This window comes from Silurus aristotelis (genome assembly GCF_946808225.1).
Source record: "Silurus aristotelis genome assembly, chromosome: 11".
Taxonomy (NCBI): domain Eukaryota; kingdom Metazoa; phylum Chordata; class Actinopteri; order Siluriformes; family Siluridae; genus Silurus; species Silurus aristotelis.
In genome coordinates this window covers 21,819,432-21,845,193 of record NC_139584.1, presented here as the reverse complement: position 1 = coordinate 21,845,193, position 25,762 = coordinate 21,819,432, and the positions used below count along the sequence as shown (strand labels likewise).

Sequence of the window (25,762 nt, the reverse complement as noted above, 5' to 3'; positions counted from 1 at the left end):
TTATTATGTCTGCCTCCCAAGCCGGGATCAAAATTAGCATGTGCATGTTGGTGGTAGAAAGTGTTGCCAGGCACATGCTTTTTGAGCAGCATTAGAAAACTGACGTGTACAATTTTTAATACATTTTAACAGATTTTTCACAGGTTTATATTTTATAGGTTTGTATTATAATATACTAAAGAAAATTTGACAAAAAAACAACAGACTTACCCTGTGAAGTATCACATAATTTACATAAGCAGACGGAGACGACAAAGTTTGTCACCAAATACGGTTTTTGCTAAGTTTTGTAGGCTTATCAATTTGAACTGTTTTTTATTTTTATTTTATTTAAACATAACATTTCCTATGGGCTTTGGTGATTAAATTGAGGTATCTAATCAATTAAATAATAAGAAAAAAATGTAGCATTAAATGAAACTGACATACAGATTGTTTAAGGTCAGAGGTCTACTTAAGGATTTTATCCGAGATTTAGCTTTATCTGTTAGAATAAGCATTATTGTGGTCTGTCAGATTAATCTTAAAATCAATTTTAAGATTAATCTGTGGGCTTTAATGAATTATTAATGAATTATTATTAATAATAATATTTTTTGAGTGGTGATTTAAACAGACGAAACATCCAGGATTGTGCACTACTTCATCACATTTTTATTAAACCATTTCATTTATACACAACACACACACAATACAGCACAAGATACACCAACTGATAAAACTAAACCAGGCTACTGTTATTTCTGTGATGAAATAAAAATAATTACAGACACAGCCATGATGTTTGCTATATGTATTTTACATCAGTTAAATGTGACTTTGTTTCAACATTGTATCATGCATTACTTATTGAATAACTGTTCTGACTATTTTGACTTTTAACTCTGACAGTACATTCCAGTGTTAAGACAAATTTTAATACATTTCACACATCATATCATCTCATTACATTGTACGAGTCTCAGGGGCAAAAAAGGCACAAGGTGGTCTGTTTTAGAGAAAGTAAAACCCTTATTGAACTAGTCTACATCACTCACTGCAGCTTCTTAAAGCGGAAGCTCCTAGCAAGCTAGATCTGGGTTTTGTGAAGAATTTTAACAAGACCACAGTTTAAACCCCTAATTTTAAGTGGGCCTTTTTTTGGGTGGGCCAGGTCTCCTCTTTAGCTTCGCCACTGGTGATAGTGTGGTCAGCTTTGCTATTGCTAGATGTCTTTGCAAGGAAAAAACAATACTCCACAATTCCCAAGAACCCTGAATACACACAGAATGCAACCTTCAATTGAACACAGTGTTAAACAAATCATACAATGCATATATAATCATACGCATACCTTTTTAGCTAGCGAGGCCTCCTGGATAATTACGAATCTGTAGAATCAATCATACTAAGTTACTATTGGCACGTTTTGTGTAAAAATTAAACACCCTATTTACAATTTCCTTCCTTCTTCACTAGTTTTGGCTTCAGGTAGTAACTGTTAAAGACATTACAGCCAGAGGTCAAAGTTTAAGGGTCTGACCAGTGATTTAGTAAGCCTTTACCCTCATTAAGAAGCAGTTTTAGTACTATTTCCTTTGACACGTTCCTGAAAAACACACAACATATAACTGTCAAAGCAAAACACATACCGGTGAACTCAAAATATGTGATATATGTGTTACTACAAATGGGTCAGAATGCTTTTTGTAGCCTGTTGAAGTAAAAGAAGGATATTTTTCTCAACATTCAACAATCTATCCTGGTACGGGTGAAGCAGGCAGAGGATGAGAGAACATATGACCCATAAAATTTTGCTGCTTTTTTTGTTACATCACCGGATGAATCACCACTGTGTTGTTACAGAGACATTAAAGAAAATAGCGGTGGGAATCTTGCATACTATCAACAAGTGGAATGGAATACTGGAATACTGTAAATAATTTTATAAAGAAACAAAATGCTTAAAGAAAATACATATAAACAAAAATATAATAACATAACCAGAACATTTTCATATCAAAATCCTATAAGATAGACATAAAGAACAGCAAAACCATTTAGAATGTAAACGACCTTGATTACATTTTGTTTGTTATACATATTAATATTCACAACACCAATAAAAATAAAGGAATAACTAATGATGGAAGGGTGGAAGGGTTACATATGAAGGGGGCAACGTTTTTGTGGTTGGGTCATAATGTACGTGGGGTGTTTAAGGAGTGCGTATGGAGTAAATTGTGTTGCTGGTGGTGATAGGGGCCAATTATGGTACAAATGGTGACGAGGAACTTCAGAAATGTAGGCAGAAGAGGAGCATCTGATGAGAAGAGCAGCAGCTGTCAACGATTAGATTTCTGCCCACTTCCTTCTTAACGGAGAGCTGGAAATCTTGATAGAGAGTAAGAGAGCGAGAGAGAAAAAAAGTACGAAATTAGAGAGTTTAGAGAGAAGCAAAAGCAAGAAAATGATACAAACTCGACAGATAAAATATAAGCAGATTTAGCTCTTCTGAATGACTGAAACCATGTTCTTTGACAGTCAACTTGTTCACACACATATGCACACACACGAGCATACACACACATGCACACACTTTTGCGAACACTCTAACAACCTCAAGCAGGAAATGTTTATCGCCCGACTTCCAAACATTGAAAAAAAGCAACAGATTTTGTTTTACCACAACCAGACCCTGGGATCCTGAGTTTTTTATTTTTTCCAGCATTCCAAATACACCTACATCCACACCCTCTCCCTCTACCTTTACAATTCTCACAACACCCGTAACAGCCCTTGTTCCCCCATCCTCCACCCCTCAGGCTGCTCTCTCATTAGCACAAGGGCAATGCACAGTCTCTGCAGCCCTGCTCTGGGCTAGAAAAAGGGAGGAAGCATGCTCAGTAGCAGCCATAAAAGCTACGCTGCAAGGTGACATGTTGAGGCAGGAGAGTAGATGACAGCCCATGTGCTGTCCAAATGTTTGCTTTAGATAGAAAGGGTTACCCCGAAACACTCTGTAAGTGTATTGGTTCGCTGAGTCAGGTCAGTGGCCTATACTGACCTCTTGCCACTGCAGCACCTGTGCCAGGTCTGGGCTAATTAAATAGAACCGGAAAGAGGTAAAGTGCGTGCGAGCGGGTGTTGTATCTCCAGCCGTGAATGTGGAATTAAGTAGAGGTCTCAGCGGGACGCAAAATTCCGACAAGCATGCTCCACTAGGCTAATTATCTGTCTTTTCCCTCTTTTATTTTGATATAAATAGTGCTTTCTATGTCATTAACGTGTCCTCCTTTATGTCTTTTTTCCATTGACTACACTTACCCCTCCTCATTCTTCCTCTTTCTACATGGTCTCTTTTGAAGCTTTTTTATTGACACTGACATTAAAGTCATTGCTTAAAAAGCCTTTAGATTATTCCACTTCAACAATAGGGTCAAGCAGTACTTACACCTAAAAAGCCTTTAAAATTGTTCCTGAAATATAGCAGCATTTCTTTTTTAACCCTGAAAGTATCTTATTTAGACTCGTTACAATTTATCATCATGATACAGGATACAGGGATTTCTGTTGAAGGGCATACAAGCTAACATTGTGTCTGACTTTTTTAATTTTTGCTGGGGAGCCAAGCTGGGAAAAAAAATTCTGATAACAAAACAAAATATAAACAAAGATTGCAATCAATATTCCATATCCCATATTTTTGTCTGTCTGTCTGTCTGTCTGTCTGTCCGTCCGTCCGTTCGTCCGTCTCTCTCTCTCTCTCTCTCTCTCTCTCTCTCTCTCTCTCTCTTATACATATATATATATATATATATATATATATATATATATATATATATATATATATATATATATATATATATATATATATATATCAAGATGTGTGTAAGGTGCAATATATGGAGACTAATATGGAATATAGGATATTGATTTAAGTTTTTGTTTATATTTACTATCTATCTATCTATCTATCTATCTATCTATCTATCTATCTATCTATCTATCTATCTATCTATCTATCTATCTATCTATCTATCTGTCTGTCTGTCTGTCTGTCTGTCTGTCTGTCTGTCTGTCTGTCTGTCTGTCTGTCTGTCTGTCTGTCTGTCTGTCGATATTATGGGTAAAAAAAATTGTGCTACCATAAATTAGACCACAAATGTACTTTCATTACTTTTCACTAACCCAGGATTGTCAGCATAATTTTATTTTGTACCTTGCTTTTGTATTTCCTTTTAAAACAGGAAGTCAGAGTGATGTTATTTTGATCATTGTGTTGGCTTCACGTTTGACTGATTTATTCAGCAGCCTTAAGCAAGTAATATAGCCCACACCCAATGAACTATATCCTTAGACTTCGTAGTTGCTACGTAAAATAGCCCAAAAGGTAAAGAGATTAATGAGAGCTCTGATGGTGGATAAAGATGTAATGAAATTTTTGCCCTGCACTCTAAAACACTCAATTTGGCAAAGCTCCCATGAAAAATCCTTCCTATATAATCAAAACCCTGTATGCAATGAATAAACTATTTTTCTCCTTCAACAAAGCAATGGTTGTAGGCCCCAAAAACAAATAACATGTTTACTGCTAATTAGTTACTGCTGTGGTGTGAAACTCATCTTTAAAGGTGAGACCTTGGGGTTCTAGGGAGCATTTAATTGGATGATCGTAAAGGTTTCCATAGCTATAAGTCAACAAACAGCTTTTTCCTATAAGTTATAATAAACAAATATTTTTCCAGATAGTATTGGATTCCTTTTTTTGACAGCAAGGGACAGTCACAAAAAGCTCTGAAAAACTCATTTCGATTTCAGGAACATTTCCAGCATTGAATAGCTTTTAAAATCATGTTAGTTTTGCCACATGGTTGTCTTTAGTCAGTCAGCATATAACACGTTACGCTATGCAAGTGTTCATCTGTCTAAAGACATTTTTGTGTTCAGTAGCTGAACATATGCATGTGCAGAGCTAAGTGGGACTTTGGAAAAAGTCATATTGTGAATGAAGTAACACCTTTATGCTATTAAGGCTACCTCTCAAGCACGATCTGTAAGTCATTTCTACTCATAAACTTATTTGTAGCGTTTGATTGAACTGCAGTAATACATGTGGACTCATTTGTGTTACCCATCAGTCTTGAGCAACAGTATTGATTAGAATAGCCTCTTATTGAATGTGAAAAAAGCATATACTTCAGTTTTATATGAAATATCTATAACAGCCACATGGTGATTGGTTTTGAGTTTCAGAACGTTAGTGCAACATATCACTGTATTACCACTATCAAAAAATAGAATGTCTGTTGTTCTTTAGAAAAAGAGTTGCAGAGCAGAGCTGTTCTTTCTCTTTTGCTTCTTCTCAATCCAACACCCCCTCCTCTCCACTCATTCTGGTGGTGTTTTATAAAAAAAAAAAAAAAATAAATAAAAAAAAAGTATATGATATATGCCGGGTTGTGTCGAGGCGCCCCTGTGACTGTGCAAACCATTTTCAAAATAACCAGCCGTCCTCAATGGCCTTTCAAAACCCATCAGATTCCTTTACATGACAAAGAGAAGAAATGAAATAAACAAATCCCTCTGTTTATTCTTTTTTGTTTTCTCCCTCCTTCTCTTCGTTTCCAGCTTCAGTGGTGGGACACACAGAACTAAGAAAAAGAAAAGTGCCTGTGGAGGTCTATTTCACATTCAATGATTGGCTCTGTGATTGGTCACAACCTAGTCCATCTAGAATCATCCATTACACATAAATGAATAAACAAACTCAAAGTAATTAAATGGAGGTGCCATCATTTATTATGCAACTGGTGGAGAAAAAAGCAAAGCAAGGAAAGGGGATTTGTAGTGGAGGCTTTTTTTCTCAGGTTTCTCGGTTACCCGGCCTGCCTGCCCAGACAGTCTAAATTAATGATTTTGGGGCCCAAGAATCAACAAATAAGTCTGAGGTCTCGTCATAATGGAAAAAGGCCTTGACTTGGACACATCTGATGGATCTGGTCCATTTGAGGTCCTGTCAGCACCTAAGCAAACGAGACCTGAACTAGCCCTAGCTTTAGGTAGCTGACACGGGGTGAGGGGCACATGAACTTGTATATGTGCGAACTGCATACATGAGTCAGTGTTTGGTTGTTATGCATGTAACCATGGTTCCTTTCTGACATTTTCTTTTTATCGTGGTTTGATTTATACAAACTCAAAGAATTAATAGTGATTTACCACTGCTTATTTTTTATATCTATATTGTGATCTACAGTTTAGAAGATCAGTAAAGTTGAATCCATGTTTGCTATCAAATAAGTTAATGATGGTACACCATGCATGCAGAAAGTATGGATCAGAAATGTCAATGTAAATTTCAATGTAAAATTTGCAACACCAATCACGTGCAAGGCATTTTTAAGTAAATATTACTCTCAACAATTGCATTATTCAATCTTGCAAATTCACAGATTTAATGACTTTACCATATAGCTTTAATCAAAACTATACTTTTAGTATCGGAAATTAAATTTAGAGCTTGAGGGCTGTTAGGTTTATGGAATCCAACATTGGACTGTTTCAATATTAAAACAAGTTCCATGTTTAGCAGCTGTAATTAGCTGGTAGCTCTAAATTATTTCAAAAACCACTGAACCTTTGACAAACAGTTTCATTTGCAATAATATACTAGATACTATATATAGTAAATTTGCAAACTAGTTTAATATTTGGCATCATCTGTACTTTGAAAGAAAAATTTTGTATTAAAAAATTTGGCAAAAATACTGGTATTGGTGTCAATGATACTGGTTTTGGAAGTACATCGTATTGTATTGGGGGGAAAAAAACTAAATGTTGTATTGTATATAGTAAATATGTTTATAGTTAATAGTATTCAGAGAAAGAAACCAAAGAATTAAGTGAAAGTTAACATAACATTAAAGTGCATATTATCATCTGTGCTGAAAGAACTTACTTTGTAACCTTGAAAACGTCTTGAAAATATCTCTGCAAAAGCCCATTTAAGCCTTCAGATATATACAAAGATCTTAGCACTAATATTTCCAATGATCATAACAAGAAAAAATCTGCAGGAGAAATGAAAAGAATGCTTTTGTTTATCTAAAAGGGTTAAATTTGTGTGCCAGCAGCAAAGATCAGCTTTATAATGAAGCAGCCATGCCTGTTGCTAGCTAAGTTACTTGGGGTCATTTTCCATTTCCAATTCCAGGTTGGAACATCAAAGAAAAGGCTGACTAAGAGTAACAGGCTGTGAGCGGTAATTTGCCCAGACTTCACACAGTGTTATAGACAAGATCCTATTAAGAAGCAGAAAGAATGAGACATTCACAATGTATCCTTAAGCTGTGTCTTTGCCTTCTAGCTGAGCAAACTGCTCGACTTCAACAAAACATAAGCAATCGATAATAAAAATGATGCCTGATATTACAATATATGGTGATATAAAGTAGTAAAGTGTTGTTGTGGCAGTGTTTTGTCTGGGAGAGAGCAGTTTCCTCTTGGTCTGCTGGCTAATTAGTGCATACTACGTTTGCCAGGTTTCAAGGTGTTAATAACAGACTGCATTGCCTCCTCACTAACACCTGTGCAGAGACTGGTTCCCTCCTTTTCCCTCCTCCTTCCTTTCCAATTTGCCTTGCTCGTCTAGCCAAAGTAAAGCATAGCACACCTCCACTCCATTCCAGATCTTTTTCCCTGCTATTTTCGTCTCTCATTGTAGCCTGTGTAACATCACCTCCTTCATTTCTCAGCCCTTTTACATAGTGAAAAACATTAGAACCAAATTTGTCATGATGACTGGGTTTCCTTTTGTGCTAACAGCAGGAAATAAAATAAATAATAACTAATATTAAAATTTTTTAAAAACGTTCTGTGGAATCATATACCATAAAGCATTAACTAAAGTCTTTTCCTCACCCTTTGTGTTATATGATCTGGGTTTATCATATACTAATATCAATACACTAATAATAATATCTATATCATGACATTTGTATGGTATGTTCTGTATTTATATAGCACAGAACGATTTTTTAAACACAACATGATTATTTGTAACATTTTGGAAGCTTTTTTTATAAGGAAGAATCTTCAAAAGATAGAGAAGAAAAAATAAAAGGGCTGGTGAAGAAATGATTAATTATAGCAATGATAGGAACTAACTTTTTTTAGGCATTTTATGAACACTACATTAACGTGTTGAGGACATTCCATGGCATTTAATTTAAATAGTCAAAAAGCATAATGTGTCATTCACTAAACAATGAAAGATTATCATTATTAGCAGATTCATTCTGGATAAAATCACATTAGCGCTATTGCAAAATAACAGCCGTAGGAATGATAACAGTAACCCTATTTCACATTGGGCCTCATCACCAATTCTTCCCTATAACAGCAGCCCCACTGTGTTTAGTTCATTACTTCAAGGACATGTACAACTTTGTTCAGCTGTAGAAAACAAATAAATATCCATTTGCATGATTTTTTTTATTGATGTGATGCTGCAAAGTTCATTAGTTTAGCTATATTAATTTTTAACTGCATCAGTATGCTCATCATTACGTTATTAGTGCTCCTGAATTTTTATCATTCTCATGATTCAAGCCACAGTGCCATGGTATTCCTGTGCGTGCTTTACTCTGTGGCATGCACATCTGTGGCAGTGGTGCCTGGTGGTGTTTGGGGCCATGTGGGCTGACTTAACCAGGCAATTTAATCAAAGTTTTTTTCCTTTTTTTCTCTGTTCTTTGCTAGTACAATAAATGTAACCTTGTTTCATTTGCATGTGATATATTTATGAACTTTCTGTGAGAATGTAGTGCATCTACGTGACAGGGTCTGTTTTGATTTGCCACAATAACCTCTTCAACTTCTCAATTACTTATCCAGCTGACCCTGTACTTTCAGAGATCAGTTAAAAAGCAAAGTCCACAGACTTCTTAGCTCAGAACCTTGGTGTGAATAACCAATCCAACTCTGGACTGTCAGTGTAGTGCAGAATGTCTGCCTGCATGTCTTATACCCATTAAGCTTTATTCTGGTCCTACCTATCTATCATTGCCAAGGATTTCATATTTGTAGCCATTGTTGCAGTTGTACCCCATGATTGTGAACAGTGTGAATTATTTTGAACATTGCATTATACAGTATCTCTCTACCTACAGTATATACTCAGATATGTACTCTGATAGATCTCAGCCTTAGCCTCTAATGTGTCTTTTATACACCTCAGAATCTTATTGTCTATAATCCTTTATGAAATTACACCTGTTGGTCTCTGTGACACACTTTTTTATCAGTACAGAGAGTTTTGTCTGAGGGGTAAACAACATACACTCACATGGGTGCTGAAAAGCTATGGGAAACGTCTGTAAAATGTTTTAAACGGCAGTCGAATTGCCTCGTCCTGTAAAAGTAGGTGATTCTAAACAACATTTAGTAACAACACTGGCAGAATGTCTTACAAAAGCTAAAAACCTGATTTGCAAAAAAACGAGTATGCTCCTTACGCACACAATTAATAATACCATCAATATCTGATATCCACTCAACTAATGTTTCCATACTGCTTTAAGAAAACAATGATTGCAAAAAGGCCTTTGGTAGGGGAGAACGATCTACTCTTAAAGCCATAAGTGGCAAACTTTGATATTAAAACAGATTTGAGATGTGTATAAGTCTTGTACTCTGTGTATAATCTGCCACCATTAAGCTGATTAAGCCTTTAAACTTTATTAGAAGCATAATCATCAATATTTAAAGAGAAATTTTGTAGTTTGTGTAATCAAAGCAAATTCTATTGCATTGATATAAACTATACATTTCCAAACAGATTCTAAACAAGCATAAAAGCTCCAAGCGTACACTCCCCCATGTACATGTTTCCCACTAAAAATTGCTAAACTCAATTACCAGTCCAGAATTTTTCCTTTCTCCACCACCTGAAGGGAGGAAAAATAAGCCACTAAGGAATGAGTTCTCATGTCTGCCCTAAAAAAGGCGACTGACAGCTGACTCCAGTTACCTGCTCGCAGCCTGTCCTATCCACAGAGGAAGCAACAGAGATTTGCCCTCTCACTACACACGGTCAGACTGTCCAAGAAAGAGCAGGCTCACAGAAATATTGGCAAAGATCGGTTTTCCGCGTTGCCATAGTGACTGATGCTGAGTGGAGGCCTGGAAGTGCGGGATATTTCCTGACAGGCAAATGAGGTGAGAGGTGATGTGTGTGTCTGTCCTTGAATGTTGGCTCAAAATGCTTGTTAAAAGAGCATAGCTTTCTGAAGGAGCCATGAACTACTGCAATGCCAAACTTTAGAACTGCAAGGCTTGCAGTTCCCATTTTAAATATTCTTTAAATACATATAGTTCAGTGAGCTTCAGTATTTCCTTTTACACACAGAGTCCTTCATGGTACACATTAAAACAAGGGACAATTTAGTTGACTGGCTAATGTTTCTACACTCAAATATTTATTCAGGTACTAGAATATACAAGCAGATGCAAAAATGGCACTCAAGCACACAAGCTTTCATGTTGACATTTATACAAAGGCACAAACAAAAACTAATGTCCATGGCATTATATTAAAGACAAAAACAGTGTTGAAATTAACCAACCACATGTCATGTCCTCCTAAACAATTGCTTTATAGATTCTTTGTTACTTAACCTCATTTCATCTTTTTTCTCCTTCATTCCCCTCTTTTCCTTTGCCTTTTACAACTTCCTCCAGGTGGGGGCTGCCGCTCAGACCCAAACAAAACTCCATTTTTCAGTTATTGGCCCTCTCGGCATGTAATGGAGAATCAAGCTAATTAGCCCTCCAGCTGCTTTCACTTGCGCTTTATGTAAACAATACCTGCTTGCATCTCTCTCTCTCTCTCTCTTTCTCCCCCAATCTTTCTCTCTGCCTGCTGGCATTAAGGGGCCAAATGCCTGCTTGGCCTCTCTCCACCATTCCATACTCTACTTAAACCTCTAAACCTCCACCTATGGATCTCCCATGTACTGCCCCCCCCTCCTTCCCAGACCCAGACTCCAGATGAAGTCTTTAAATGTCAGCCTAAAATATTTTCTTTGTTTGACAGCTTAAACTCCAAACAAAACAAAAGCAGAAACAAAGTAAAAGCGTCTCATCTAAAGAACGTAGTAAAATGGATTTTACAATGACAGTTAATGGGCATAGGATGATGGAGGTACTGAGCCGTATCCAAATTGAAACCATTGCTTGAATTTAAACTGCAAGAAAAAGAGAGAGAGAGAGAGAGACAGAGAGAGAAAGAGAGAGAGAGAGAGAAAGAGAGAGAGAGAGAGGGGAGAGTGTGTGTCTGTGTGCACAGTCTAATTACATAATTTCCTTCATCTGAGCAAATACTCAGTGACCAAGAATAAATACAGGACTACAGTGTGATCAGAAACGCTGAGGGCCCTTGTGTGTTTTTGACTGTACTGTCTGGAGCAGAACACTTTTGTGATACACATTGCAGACCATAGACTGGGTTGAAGAAAGTGTGAAGTAGTATGCTTAACCAGGCTGGAAGGAGTGTAAAGCCAAAAGAAAAACCAAAATAAAAGATTGACGATATGAATAAAATAATGAATATCTACAGTAAGTAAGTAAATAAGAAAGTATTTATGTAATAGAAGCCAGTACTAAAAAAATATATATATAATAATAAAAATTATTATACGCAAGTATTGTATAAATAAGTGGCATCAAAAGTGTGTACACCCTAAGTGATAACTTAGTTATTTGACCATGCAAAGCAAAATCAAGGCAAAAAAATTCTGAGCTCACACAAACTCTCACAAAAGTCACCACCAGGGGGAGTTTATAATTGAATAAGATCTGCATATTAAATAAATAAAGACAGATACATTTAACTAGCAGATCCCAAAACATAAGAAAGGATGTAGAATAAAGAGCAATATATTAAAATACTCTAGTCAGTTCTGTTCTCAAAAGCAAATGAATGGACCACAGTGACATCTCATCTGTCATCCAAATTGAATTAATTAAAACGATTGAATGAGATAGATGCATTCTTACTCTCACTAATTCTTCCTGCACTTTTTTGTTTATGGTGTGATGGTAGATGGTGGTGGGCCTCTCAACTCTGCTGGCTCAGGTCAATTAATAACTACTGAGGTGGAATTGGAATGGTACACTACTAAGTATTTTGTAGTATGTTTTGACATGTTTGCTCCTACACACTATGCAGAGGTGCCAGGGGTTGTGTGGGGGAAGGGTGGGGGTTGGCGCGCGGTTGGTGATTCTGGAGCGGGTGGTGTTGGGGCATTTTTGGCAAGTGATGTTATTTGAACACTTATTTCTCACTGATGTTGCTCAGGGTAAGTGAGAAAGTATGTTCATAAAAAGAGCAGGATGTTCATGCAGGCCCTAAGTGTAGGTTTCAGCAACAATAATACAAGCCAAGTGGGATGTTATTTGGGTTACAAAAGCCTCATGGTCTCTTGTGCTGCCTTTGGCTCTCTCTCTCTCTCTCTCTCTCTCTCTCTCTCTCTCTCTCTCTCTCTCTCTCTCTCTCTCTCTCTTTCTCAATGTGTGTATGTGCTTATGCATGTATTCCTGACATAATGGGTAACCCTAAATTAGGATTCCTGTAATTTTTGACACTACTGCCTTTTAATCTGTTATTAATTTTCTACAAAAATATAAATAAAAATGAATAAATATTCATTTTGTTGTTAATAAAGTAAACTTCATTGTTATAGTATAAATAATTTCTTGGTTATACTATCATTTATTGTTATACACTGTTATAGAAGGGAATTGTGAAAAATCTTATAGATGAAAATTTAGTTTCTTTTTTGAGTTTGGTTTCAATCAATTTATACCCTAAATCTATGTATTTCTATAAAGCAGCTTTTTGGCAATGTCCATTAATAAACACGCTAAAGCAAATACAATTCAATCCATCTGCATCAATAAAACAAAAAGGAAATTAATGCAGCAAAACAAAAACATGGATTTCATTTGGGTCACCTGGCCAGGTCAAGTCAAGTCAAGTCAAGTTTATTTGTATAGCGCTTTTCACAACAGACATTGTCTCAAAGCAGCTTTACAGAAAACAACAGTGAAGGTGAATGGTGTGCGTTTGTCCCTGATGAGCAGCCGTGGCGACAGTGGCAAGGAAAAACTCCCTTAGATGATATGAGGAAGAAACCTTGAGAGGAACCAGACTCAAAGGGGAACCCATCCTCATATGGGTGACATCAAAAGTTTGGTCATAAATCTTTCAACAATACAGAACAATTTGTGATCATCATAGATCCAGCATCAGCTTCTCCATGCCAGGGCCTTTAAACACTCGGCATCTACTTCTCCATGATCATCCATAGGTCCATAATCTTCACGAGGTGGGACGTGTCAAAATACATTTGACCCAGCTTTAAAGCATTTCTTATGGGTATGAGATAAGTGACATAAGATCTGATGAAATCTATCACAGCACCATCAAAGAGAAAGAGAAATAGGAAAGAGAAACTGAGGGCACCCGCATTCTCAGATAAGGTGAGCGGCTCAGGCTGTCTGAAAAGCATCAGGACCCCCATAAGTCAGGCTGAATTAAGATCCAGTCAGGCTCCTAGCTGGATTGGCTCCTGTCTCATAAGGGCCAGAAAAAAGGGGTTTACATTCCTCTCACCTATGTGGGAGTAAAAAAATATATCTAATATCCCTCTTTTATACCAGTATTTATTTTTGTTTTACCAGCTTTAGAACCTAACCATTGAGTAACTATAGTAATACTATAATAACAATTTAAAAACAATCAGTATGAAAGTACTAAAAGTAAATGATTTTAAACGTTCTTTTTATTTATTTTTACTATATAACCACTAACAAAAGTTGAATGCATTAGCAACTGTGCATAGATTTATTTTTCATAATCCAGTAGATGCAGAAAACCTTTGAAGACAGCAAGAAAAATGAACCTTGAGAGGAACCAACAATAAAAAGAGAACCAATCCTGTTCTAGATGGTACCCATTAGTGCGATTCTAAATAATTACAGTATACATGTAAAGAGTAATGAAGGCAAACAGGTTGTTGAAAGGATTATCCATATGTGCCTGTAGATTTCAGTCCTGTGATGAGCCTTCATGATTACAGCAGCTGTTCTATAAAGGTGAGCAGGTGAGGTACACATGGAGCTCTAAGAAAGATGAGAGGTGTGATTATCCTTATGGCAATCCATATGAGACATGATTTTCTTTTGTACTTATTGTTTGTTTTGTTAGTTTGTAAAAGATTTTGCATCCTGCTAGAATTCTTATTTGGCATCTTGCAGTCTACAGTAAACATTGATAATTATTTATCCCAAATAAGTCATGGTTTTTTAAGGGTTCCAGTTGGTTAAAAAAAAACAAAAAAACACACAAGTTAAAACTTTTTTACTTTTGTTCTCTAGAATAGATTAAACCACTATTGACAGTCAAATCCTTAAGCAAAATATGCACAAAATAGCACACGTTTTTATTGCTTTCAGGCATTTATATTGAGCATGTTGTTGCTCAAATATAGAAAAAGAAAAGTGTTCATTTAATTATTATGAGCAATGTATCCTTAATTTAGTTTGTCATAAGTTGGTTTTATTTGGTTATTTAGATTGTATTGATCACTTCTTTTAAACATGACTGAATGAACAAATGAATGAATGAATGAATGAATGAATGAATGAATGAATAACTGGATTTTAGTTCTGTAGACCAGCAGGATTTGTGGTGCTGGAATTCGTGTGCTTTGGTCAACTGTGGAAATAAAGTGACTCGTTCAGGCACCTTGTTGGTCAGAAATGGATAAAATATTGCCCTTTTAAACAAGAAGTAAAGACACAATTGCTGCTCTGTTGTTCTGGCTCTAATCATTTCTTCCATATTTGTCTTTATTTATGGGCTAAGATGTAATGCTTCTGTCTAGTTTCATTCTAAATAACATAAATGCGGTTCTACTCTGTCTTACTTAAGAGCATCTCACCATAAAAGCTGCGACTTCAGCTTGATCATAGACATTATTTATACCCATGTTTTCTAAAGCACAAGTGGACGTTTCAAGAGCAGTTCCAAAGCTAACTCTTTGGAGCACTTAAAGTACAGAGACATGAAAGAGAACAGAATGGATGCTTTCTTGGAACTGAGGATTCACTAAATGGATTCCATTGCCCAAGCAAAAAAAACCCCAACAACAGTTGTTTAACACTATGTTGATATGTGCTGGAAAAGGGTTGCAGTAATCACGTTATCCCACCAGAATCCCAACTATAATAAAGGGGTTTATTAACTGGCAGACCAAGTGCAGCTCCAGCAAAGCAATCAATGGCCATAAACGAGTAGAGCATTAATGGGATATAGTAAAATAGATTATTTGCAGCATGAATGAACAGCTGACACATGTGCAGCAATCATGCTAACATGGATCTGAATGTCAAAAGAGTGCTTCCACCATCATGCAAAATCTGTGCAACAAGTAAATTTAAGTGTATTACTATGGTGGTCTTAATAAGGTGCCTACAGTGTGTATACATTGTGTAAGAAGTGTGTGTGTGTGTGTGAGAGAGAATGTTCAGTGATTGAGATATTTATATTTCATTTCAAATTTATTTAGAACCAAATCATTTGAACCAGTAAAGAAAATAAATCTGATCCTTAAGATCCCAATCTGCTCTTGAGGCAAAACATAGAGAGCCGAGTTAAGAGAGAAGGTGTTCACCTTTAAGCATAAAAAATAAAAGAGCTAGTTTGGGGTGTGTGTGTGTGTGTGTGTGTGTGTGTGTGTGTGTGTGTGTGTGTGTGTGTGTGTGTGTGTGTGTGTGTGTGAGTGTTTGTGTGTGTGCATGTGCATGTTAAGGCTATTGGGTTTAAGGCTGTTGAAAGTTTGACTGCCATCTTAGCACATATTCTAATTAAAATGATGACCAAAGTTCCACCAGAGTTTGGGGTAAAAGGACAAACCTGAATCATCTCATTTTTTCGTAGGAAGCAGGGAGATTCTATAAACAGAGCTAAGGAGAGTGCTAATCCGTTCCCATGTGCTTGCATAGTGTCCATGGTGTCATGAACAGACAATGAATACGTTCGACTAGACTGTGAGAAATGACTTAAGCAGCCCATGACTAACTGAGACCGCATTTCCGTTAAGCTTTGCTCACACAGTAATGATCATCATTATGTGACAGATGGGACAGTCATACTTGCTCTGTCTTATAACAACACTCGTTGTGCAATGGCTCCCTTTTAAAAAGGCCCTGCAGTAAAAAAAAAAAAACAGACAAGGACCCGGACAGAATGTGTTTGAATGAACATATCCTATGCTTTCACAGTCTTACAAATCCCACCTCAGTTCTTAAAAGTGTGCAGGTGACAAGGATCAAGCATGCAAAACACAAACACCCTACCATTTCTTTCCCCCCTCTCTTTCTTTCTTCCTGCTTTCCATGAAACCATGTCATTCATCCTGGACATGCCAATCATCTGTCTTACTTTCATGATTGTATCCAGATTGTTGCACTAGTTCCTGCTTTCAAGGGCTCGCAATATGCAATACTGCTCCATTCACAGAGACACCTTGTCCTTCTTACTAAACTTCTGGGCTGCTTATAGATTTTAAGTAATTTTTAGATGCACTAAAATCTCTAGATGGACAATGTACATAAAAAGAGTAAAACACGACCTACTAAATTCTAATTTAAATGACTTTATAATGAAATAGCTTGTCAGCTGAACCAAATCTAGCATTACTATGAGACAAATTCTTGTCTGTTTCCAGTAGAGTAATGCATTAAGCTCTCTTAGAATGAAGAGGTGGATTTAGCAGCATAATCTAATGAGGTCTTTTTGCACTTGTCTTCTGTGAGATAGATTGTAGCCCCAAAGAGCATAGCTATCAAAAACGATGCTATGCTCCGCATTACATTAAAGACCTAAACTCATGACAAATTTCTGGGAATTCTTCTTTGTGATTTAGTTGTTTTCACAAGGAATGTAGCAGTCTGCATTTGAAAAGGTCCATATGGCCTAGGATGTGGGCTATGCACAGATATAAAGAAGACAGAGTTCAGTATCTGCTTGTAAATCTTCTCGAGTTTGAAAGTTCTGGAAATATTTCTATGTTGCTGTCAGCGATTAAATTTACAGCCAAGGTGGCTCTGGCTGAGGAGTCTACAGTCTCGAATGAAAACAGAACGTAAAACCATACAATCAAAGAGCAAGAAGTCACATCCTGTTTGAGACCCCGCAAAAGAGCCCCTTCATGACGTCCTGGCCAATAAGAAGCCTTCCTGGGATTTAGAGCTCAATTAATAGCTTCCTCCTACATTTATGTCCCGCCTCCAGCAATAGCCTGTCTTCAAGAACTAGCTGGCGTGTTTGGCATAGTTCAGTTGACCACAGTAAATTAACATCAGTTGTGCCTCGGTATGTTTTAGTGCTCTTTTTCCTTTCTATTACTTTTCTAACTTTCAGCTTGTACATGGATAGAGTTTCACAGGTATAATTACTGCTCATTCCTATACACCTGGAGCCAGACATGTGTTCAAAACACACACATACACACCCACACGGAGGGAGAAAGAGACAGAGAGAGAGAGAGAGAGAGAGAGAGAGAGAGAGAGAGAGAGAGAGAGAGAGAGAGAGAGAGAGATAGGAAGAGACAGACAGACAGCTTAACACCTGTGAGAAAATGACTGTGGTGAGCTAGCTGGAAAGTCATGCTCAGACAGCTGAAGTGTACCGTGCCAAACAGCATTAACTAATCATTATCTACGGAGGGCCTGAATTGAAGAGTCAGTAAGTACAGGTTCTTATTTACAGTCTAAAGCAATTCACTAATGAAATGGATCAGAGGATGAGACGAGCACAAAACACTCACGCTGGAGTAATGCGTCGCAGCTGAATATTCATCTGCCACACTGGCACAAACTTTTACACTTTGTGCAAAGTGGACAAGTGAAAAAAAACGAGAGAGAGAAAGAGAAGAGAGAGAGGGGGAAAGAGAGGGAGAGGCAGTGAGGAGAGAATGGGAAGGTGGTTGTTTTTAAAGTAAGCAAACTGTCACAGAGGAGAGAATAACCTACAAAGTGCTCCATATTAAAACTATTAACGGGAAAACAGAGATCATTTATGTGAACTTTGAGGTGAAGAGGCTCTTACTTTCAGTTCTTCTCTCTCTCTCTCTCTCTCTCTCTCTCTCTCTCTCTCTCTCTCTCTCTCTCTCTCTCTCTCTCTCTCTTTGTCTTTCCCTTTCTATTTCTTTCATCAGCACATACACACTTTTTGTATTGTCATTCTCAAGTCTTCTAAACAGTCAATCTAAACATAATGTGTGTCTGAGGTGAAGTGGCAGATGCTATTGTCATGGAAAACAGAGGTCTGCATGCAGGGCATACTTTTCTTCAGCTTTTCCAGACAATGTGTGTGGGTTCGTGTCCGTGTGCATCTTTATGCCTACCTACTGGTACAATGGACATGAACACACACAAACACATACACACATTTGTCCTGCCATCTTAATAAGGACGATTAATTATTATAATTATTATTGCTGCTAATTAACGTTATACCTAATCTCCTAAATGTAACTCTGCATTGACATTTTAACTATTGTTTTAAAATACAAGCTTAAAAAAAACATCTTTTTCAGGGACTGGGCAATAGGATATTCCTCTCCTTGAGGGGTTATTTAGTCCCTTACAAGCTATAAAAACATGACCCAAACCCCAAAACAACACCCCCTCCCTTAACCACCCCACCTTGTTCTTGCCATCTGTGGAATACAATTTATGCTAGTGCTTAGCATTAATTAGCATGACCGGATAACAAAATCCGTATGAAATATGCAGGCATGTAGAAAGAGTGATGTAACCAAATTCCAAAGTCCAGACAAGTGTCAACATAGAAATCAGATGTTTAATTCAAGCAGTCATATTGTGGTTAAACAAGCAAAAAAAAGACGCTAAGAGCTCATGGTTGAAACATTTGCGCCAATGACTTCTTTTTAGTTTACAAAAAAATTTGACATCTTAAACATTAATGGGCTGCACATTTTTTTTTCAGGAGAGGAAAAAGAAAGGAGAGGATACATGCTACTTTACTAAGCACATCTAACAAATTTGTTTGAAAATCTTTAGCAAATACACTTTCTTAAATATAACTAATTAAAGTAATAACATTTTAGTATAAATGCAATATACTGCATATATAATAATATACATTACCTACAGCAATCAGCTATAACATTACAACCACTGAGATGTAAAGTACATAAATCTTGTTACAATGACACTTGTATCGAACGTTCTTTTTTATTCTTTATTACCGCATTATCTGTGTAAAATCAATTGTTAAAATCGCTGAATTGATTTAAATATATAGTTCGTAGCAGGTTAATATGTTAAAAACATGAAAAATAGGCAAACAGAAGGATCTGAGTGACTCTGAAAAGGGTAAATCTGTGATGTTTAATTGACTGTCAGAGCATCTTCAAACTGGCAGCTTTTATGAATGACCCTGTTAGATAGTGGTTAGTACCTACTCAAAGCTCATTGCACCTAAGGTGTTAAAATCAAAAGCCATTCTGTCTGGTCCCATCACACAGAAAAGCTTCTCATGCTGACCCCCAAATCCACTGCTATAAGCACCTATAATCTTACCACAAATCTGGAGGCACTCAATTGTACAGGACGTCTTCGGATGTGCTATAATAAAGTTTTGTATTCACTTGAACTTGGAAACCCAAACCTGTTCCAGCATGGCAATAACCCTGTGCACAAAGTGAACTCATTGAAGATCTGGTTTACATGCTTTAGAAAGGAAGATCTTAAGTGGCCTGCTATAAAGCTCTGATCTCATCCCTACCGAACACCTTTGGGATGAATTGGAACACTGACTGAACCCCAGGTTTCCTTACCTACATCAGTACCTGCCTTTCGTAATACCCTTATGGCTGATGAACGCAAATATGCACACTCCAAAATCTAGTGGAACGTTTTCCCCGAATAGTGGAGTGAAATATAAGAGCAAATTGGGACTATATGTGGAATGCAATGCTCGAAAATCACATACTGTACTTACAGTATGACCAGGTGACCCTATATATATATATATATATATATATATATATAAATAATAACGCATTAATGCAAATTCATTTTAACGGGAATATTTAATTAAAGCACGATTAATGCAGCACTCATTTCTGTTTAAACATCCTTTCTTTTCTCAGATATAAAAAAATAATACAATCATTGTTAATCATTAAACATTTGTTTACCTTATGCGCCAATTAGCTAAGTTTATATTATTTCCTATGAGAAATTTCGCTTTTTGTTGCAAAATATTTTGTCTTCAGGCGCTAGGTTGTGTATGGTTTAATAATAATGAACATACATTTACATAAAGCATCCATATTTGTCCATAACCATGTTCAGCAAAAGTACACACATCCTTCACTTAAGTAGAACTACAGCTACTCATGTCATGAAGTACTGACTATACTTTTTTCACTCAAATTAAAGTAAAGAAGTTTGGGCAGTAAAAACTTAAGTACACTGTTTTAGTGTCACGCTGGTAACTGCACCTCATATCATATTAATATATTAATAGAAAATAAATTCAAATTGTGTTACCTAATGAATGTATCCAGGGTGAGCAACCACCATATAGAACAAAAGCAGAGAAAAGATGATGGTGATCAGGAATGTATCTGTTCTCAGTCATGTTTACATCGTTGACTCCCTAGTATATGGGAGTCATGTGATAAAAGAACAAACAACTCGGACTAGAAGAGTAGAGAGGTAAACTATATATGAATATATGTTATAAATATGATTTATAGTAAATGTAAAACATGTGTGTGTTTTTTTTGTGTGTCATTTATTGACCCCTAGCTTGTAAAGATAAATAGACAGAAAGAGGGAAACACATAAAGGTTAATTCCAAAGAAGCTGTAATAATAGTTGTTGCATCTCTGCTCTTTCATTTAGTAGTACTTTATCTCACACAGCAAGAATTCTCACAGCACTACTTCAAAGACATGACAGTGCACAAATGCTCAGAGGGGAAAATGTGTGGCCTGTTAAACCTTTGCCCTGGCCCTGGACAAACGTAGCTAGATTACTGTGTGTCTGAAGCAGGTGATGCATGAGTACAGAAAAATATATCTCTCTCAAATCACTTCATGACCTAACTTCAACCTATATTTAAACAGAGCACATACATCACACACACACACACACACACACACACACACACACACACACACACACACACACACACACACACACACACACACACACACACACACACAGAGTGCATGCATGTACACATGGAATGCTCACACTCATACACACTCATGCCTACATAAGAAAATCACACTATAAGGACACTATAAGACTTCTAAGGCCTTCAAATTTCCCTAGGTTTTGATCTGATGGAGAATTTGTGTAAGCCGGACCTCACAACCTCACAGGTTCGGTACAAATAGTACTAGGGGAGTACAGGAGTAACAGCAGTGTTCATTCATAGTTATGCACATTGCATCACAAGCATTTGAAAGCATTTATACAGAAAACAGCAACAATAATAAGTTGCTATGTCTATGTCCTTGAGAGCAATATGAATTATTTCATTTATGTTTTTCAAATGTATTTCTGGCTAAACATCTATCTATCTATCTATCTATCTATCTATCTATCTATCTATCTATCTATCTATCTATCTATCTATCTATCTATCTATCTATCTATCTATCTATCTATCTATCTAGCTAGCTAGCTAGCTAGCTGGCACATGTTTTTACGCTGGATGCCCTTCCTAACGCAACCCTCCCCATTTATCCGGGCTTAGGACCGGCACTAAGAGTGGCTGGGGTTGGTTGCCTGACCGGGGATCGAACCCGGGCCGCAGCGTTGAGAGCGCCGCATCCTCTACACAGTATATTTCATAAACAATTTAGTAACATTCTTACAATGATAATGAAAAAAATTCAGCTGCTTTATCACTAATCCAATTCATACTGAATTGTCATGAAAGATCTGCTGCCATGCTATTTCACTTTGTACTATTTTGTGGATGCGTGGGGGGTAAAAAAAAGCTTTCCATTTAACAAATCAACATATAGTTTTCAATGGAATGCATTCACACAATAAAAAAAATACATTCTTATGAATCTCATGCATTCATACGTATTTGGGTGCGCTCGTTTCAAAGTCTGCTCTCACTGTCATTCGGGCTGATGCACATTTTCCGCTCATCTTAATTGCAATCAATTTGAAATGTTGTTCTAGGTAATTATGCTCAATTCACTCACAGTGTATTTAGTTAACATTAGGGATGGCTGGTATTTTAACCTAGTGTGGCTAGTCAGAACATTATATCTGTGAATATGTGGCCAGGAATAACTGTTCTGAGACTAAAAGCCCTGGCAGCATAACAAAAACAGTGCCCTGAAAAAGTGAGAGAGAACGAAAGAAAGAGAAAGAGACAGTGAGAGAAAGTGAGAGAGAACTGACACATTTGAATTTACTCAGCTGCTGGTGAGCTCATGAGCAAGAGGAAACTTGAAAAGGAAAAAAACTAAAAGTAACCCTGATTTCAACAGCACTGAAAATCATTAGGACAGGGGAGTAGCAGGAATACATAAGTATTCCTCACTCTGAGCATGACATGCTGCTCATAATATACAGAAGCATAATGATCATTAGGGTCTGAGTGATGGCATGTTAAAGAAGTAATATGAAGAGGCACTATTAGTGGGTAAAAGGTGTTTAACAGATGATACTATGTAGAGAAATTCATTCATTAATCACTGACCATTTAACTGTCGTTGGATGGATTCGTTTGCAACAATTAATAATAAACTCCAGAGCAAATGATGGCAAAAGACTGCTACAAACTCAACACTGTAGGGTTCAAGAAAGTACATATCAGGAGAAAAATGTAACAAAAAAAACTCCTTGTACATTACATGCAATGTAAGGGGAATAAACTATAGTGAGTAAATATAATTCTGCTTAATAATACTGCATTGGTTGAAAAATAATCAAGTAAAAAAAAAAACAAAGAATCATCTTGATGATTTGCAATGGTACCTGATCATTCACTCCTCTTCTCCTTATTTTCTTTCTCATCATCCCTTTCCCCTTCCGTTCGGGTTAAAGATGAGGCCCTCCTCACAGAGATAAGGATGAGACAGTGCAGTGATTATTATAGCTTCGACATTAGACTTCCTAAAAAAATAAAAACACACAAGACGCCCACAAAGACAAGATTAGGACTGTAAAATGAAAGATTAATTTGGGAAATTAATAAAAGTATAAATTCAGTTTCACTGACGTGCATATGATGCAAACGCGATGACTCAGGATGATTAAATAATAGCTACTTTACAGTACACATTTGTTAGGGCTACATGACGAGGTTTTTTTTTCAATACTCACAGGGTGTGTGTTTTGATTTGAAGCTTGATAGTACATCTGTTGTGTTAAGCCAATTTGTGCTGACTTGATTGCTTCTTTGTGCTCTTTGTAGCATCAAAAGCCTGAAGCACAGTAACTCTTCTCAAAGGCATGAGAAGCAGTGATGATCTAATGACTCTTACATGTCGTAATGCAAATAGTATCCTCTATGGAATCCTAACTAAGGACGATCCGTCATCTTTTCCCAGCCCTCTTGTTCATCCTTTCCACGGTTACACCATTCACATCTCATCCATCCTCTTTCCCACCCAACCCTCCGAAGCACTACTGCTCCTTGACCTCAGCCCAATTCAACTCTCTCATTATGCTATTAACACCAATTCAGTCATTTGGGCCATAAGGGTATGTGTGTATGTGTATGCTGAGACGTGGAGGCAATTACAGCTACACAGTACAGCTTTTTACTTTATTTTTTTGTACATTTTTTTTTCCAGAGACTGCAATCAACCAATCAGCCTTCAAACACAGGAGACCTAAAGCAAGCTGAGAGGTTGAAAGAGGTTGAAACCTCACGGAGACCCTGAAAGCTCCGGGGTCAACGGCAATTTTCACTATTCACTCGTGGAGAGAAGGAAAGGGCGGGGTGGGGGAAGGAATGAATAGAGAGAAGGAAAGAGAGAGAAAAGTTTTACTTTCTGCAAAACACCTCATCTTCTGTACGCATTATGAAATAGTGCAATTGATATCTTGAAGAGTGTTAAGATTTTAAATACCAAGTGTATAACGCAAAAAGTGATACAACCCATAATGTACAAGAATTATTTTTGTTAACGTTTTCAATTTCATTAGTAGCAATTTAAATCAAATTACTTGTCAGCAAATTCTCTTAACAAAATTGTATCTGTCTTTTTTTTTTTATTCTGCTTTCCCAAGCCTTACAAAGACTGCCTGTTCTCAGAAATAATATGATAAGCATCTGTACATTCACTTGTAGAGAATATTGCCACTGGTAACCATAATTTTTTTGGTGTAACTTAGACAGTTTGACATTTAATTATATTTTAAGATGAAATCCCGCACCACTTACATTCATACACATAAACAACAGCTTATAATGGGATCGTTAACCGAGTCGCCGGTTCCGTGTGACTGTATCCACACATGATCACATTTAGTGCCATGCGAAGGTAGAGTTGGTCTCAAATTTCAGCAGTGCATTTGAACATAAGTGTTTTAATGAATTAATTACACTTTCATTTAAGTGCAGTGCCTCTTGACTTCCTGTGTGACACAAACCTGAAATGCACCTCATCACCTTTTGGCATTTACGAAAAGGCTCCACACAAAACCTCCCCCCTCCTTCAGGCTTGTAACAAGCACCACATGAGGCCCCCCTTAAAGAAGCCCTCCAGCTCCAACAGCAAATTAGTCTAAGGAACAAGGAACCTAGGGCCTGGAGAGCTGATGTAGGAGAGCACTGAAGTGCATTTGAATAAATAAAACCAAATAAATTCATTTTAAAAATAGGAATTACAATATTTGCAAATCAAAACCAGGCTAATTATCAACATTTAGTAAGGTTTCGGTTTATGCTCAATTTTTGTGAACATGTTAAGACACTAGTCAGTGTCAATTCTTTCAGATTTACGTCACTTAATACACACAATAAAAAAAAAAAAAAATAGTTTATTATCAAGTTTACAGCCTCTAACCAAGCTACATTGTTTGTTTACAAAAACATTTCATATTTAATGTCTTAACTAATGTTAAAATTTTTTTAAAGTGTAAAAGAATGACCACATAATTTAAGATTGGACTATTTAAGATAAGAGATGAGTGTGTCATTATGCTTCATTACATTTAGTACAGTCTTGTTTTATGCATACTTTTCATATAAATGTCCTAAATGTTGTGAGTGGCCAAAAGCTAGCCACATGTACACACATGCACACATGTGCACAGATCCACACATCCTGCTTGTTCTGCAAACGATCACGGCTTAAGAGGCTAATTTCAGCCGATGGCTTACAGGTGGCCAGCACAAGGTGAGTTCTATCCATAAACACACACACACCCCCGACTGTAAGTATTCGGGTTGCACAACATTAAACCCAATCAGCAAATGAGAATCATTTCTCAAGGCTATGGGTTATGTTGCTTTATCAGAAGCTCAATGTATGTCCTCTTCACAATTTACTTTTCCATTTTATATTTAATGTAAATTTTCCTTGACCTTTTTTTTTTTTTACATATTTTAGACTGCGACCTGCAGTCTAAAATATGACCTGGTGTTTTTTATACACACCAATGACTTACTGCATACTTACACACATATACAGAA

The 25,762-nt window shown here is 36.8% G+C and overlaps 1 protein-coding gene across 10 annotated transcripts in view; it reads right to left on the bottom strand.

Moving 5' to 3' along the window:
* Positions 1 to 631: 631 nt before the first annotated feature.
* The window catches only part of LOC310733293 (ERC protein 2), a 223,756-nt gene continuing 198,625 nt past the window's right edge, over positions 632 to 25,762 (bottom strand). For all 10 annotated transcript variants that reach the window (XM_083554436.1, XM_083554438.1, XM_083554440.1 and 7 more), the window contains 2 exons: positions 23,095 to 23,232; positions 632 to 2,373 (listed from right to left, as the gene is read on the bottom strand). The gene's annotated coding sequence lies outside the window, so the exon portion shown is untranslated. The remainder of the gene's footprint in view (positions 2,374 to 23,094; positions 23,233 to 25,762) is intronic.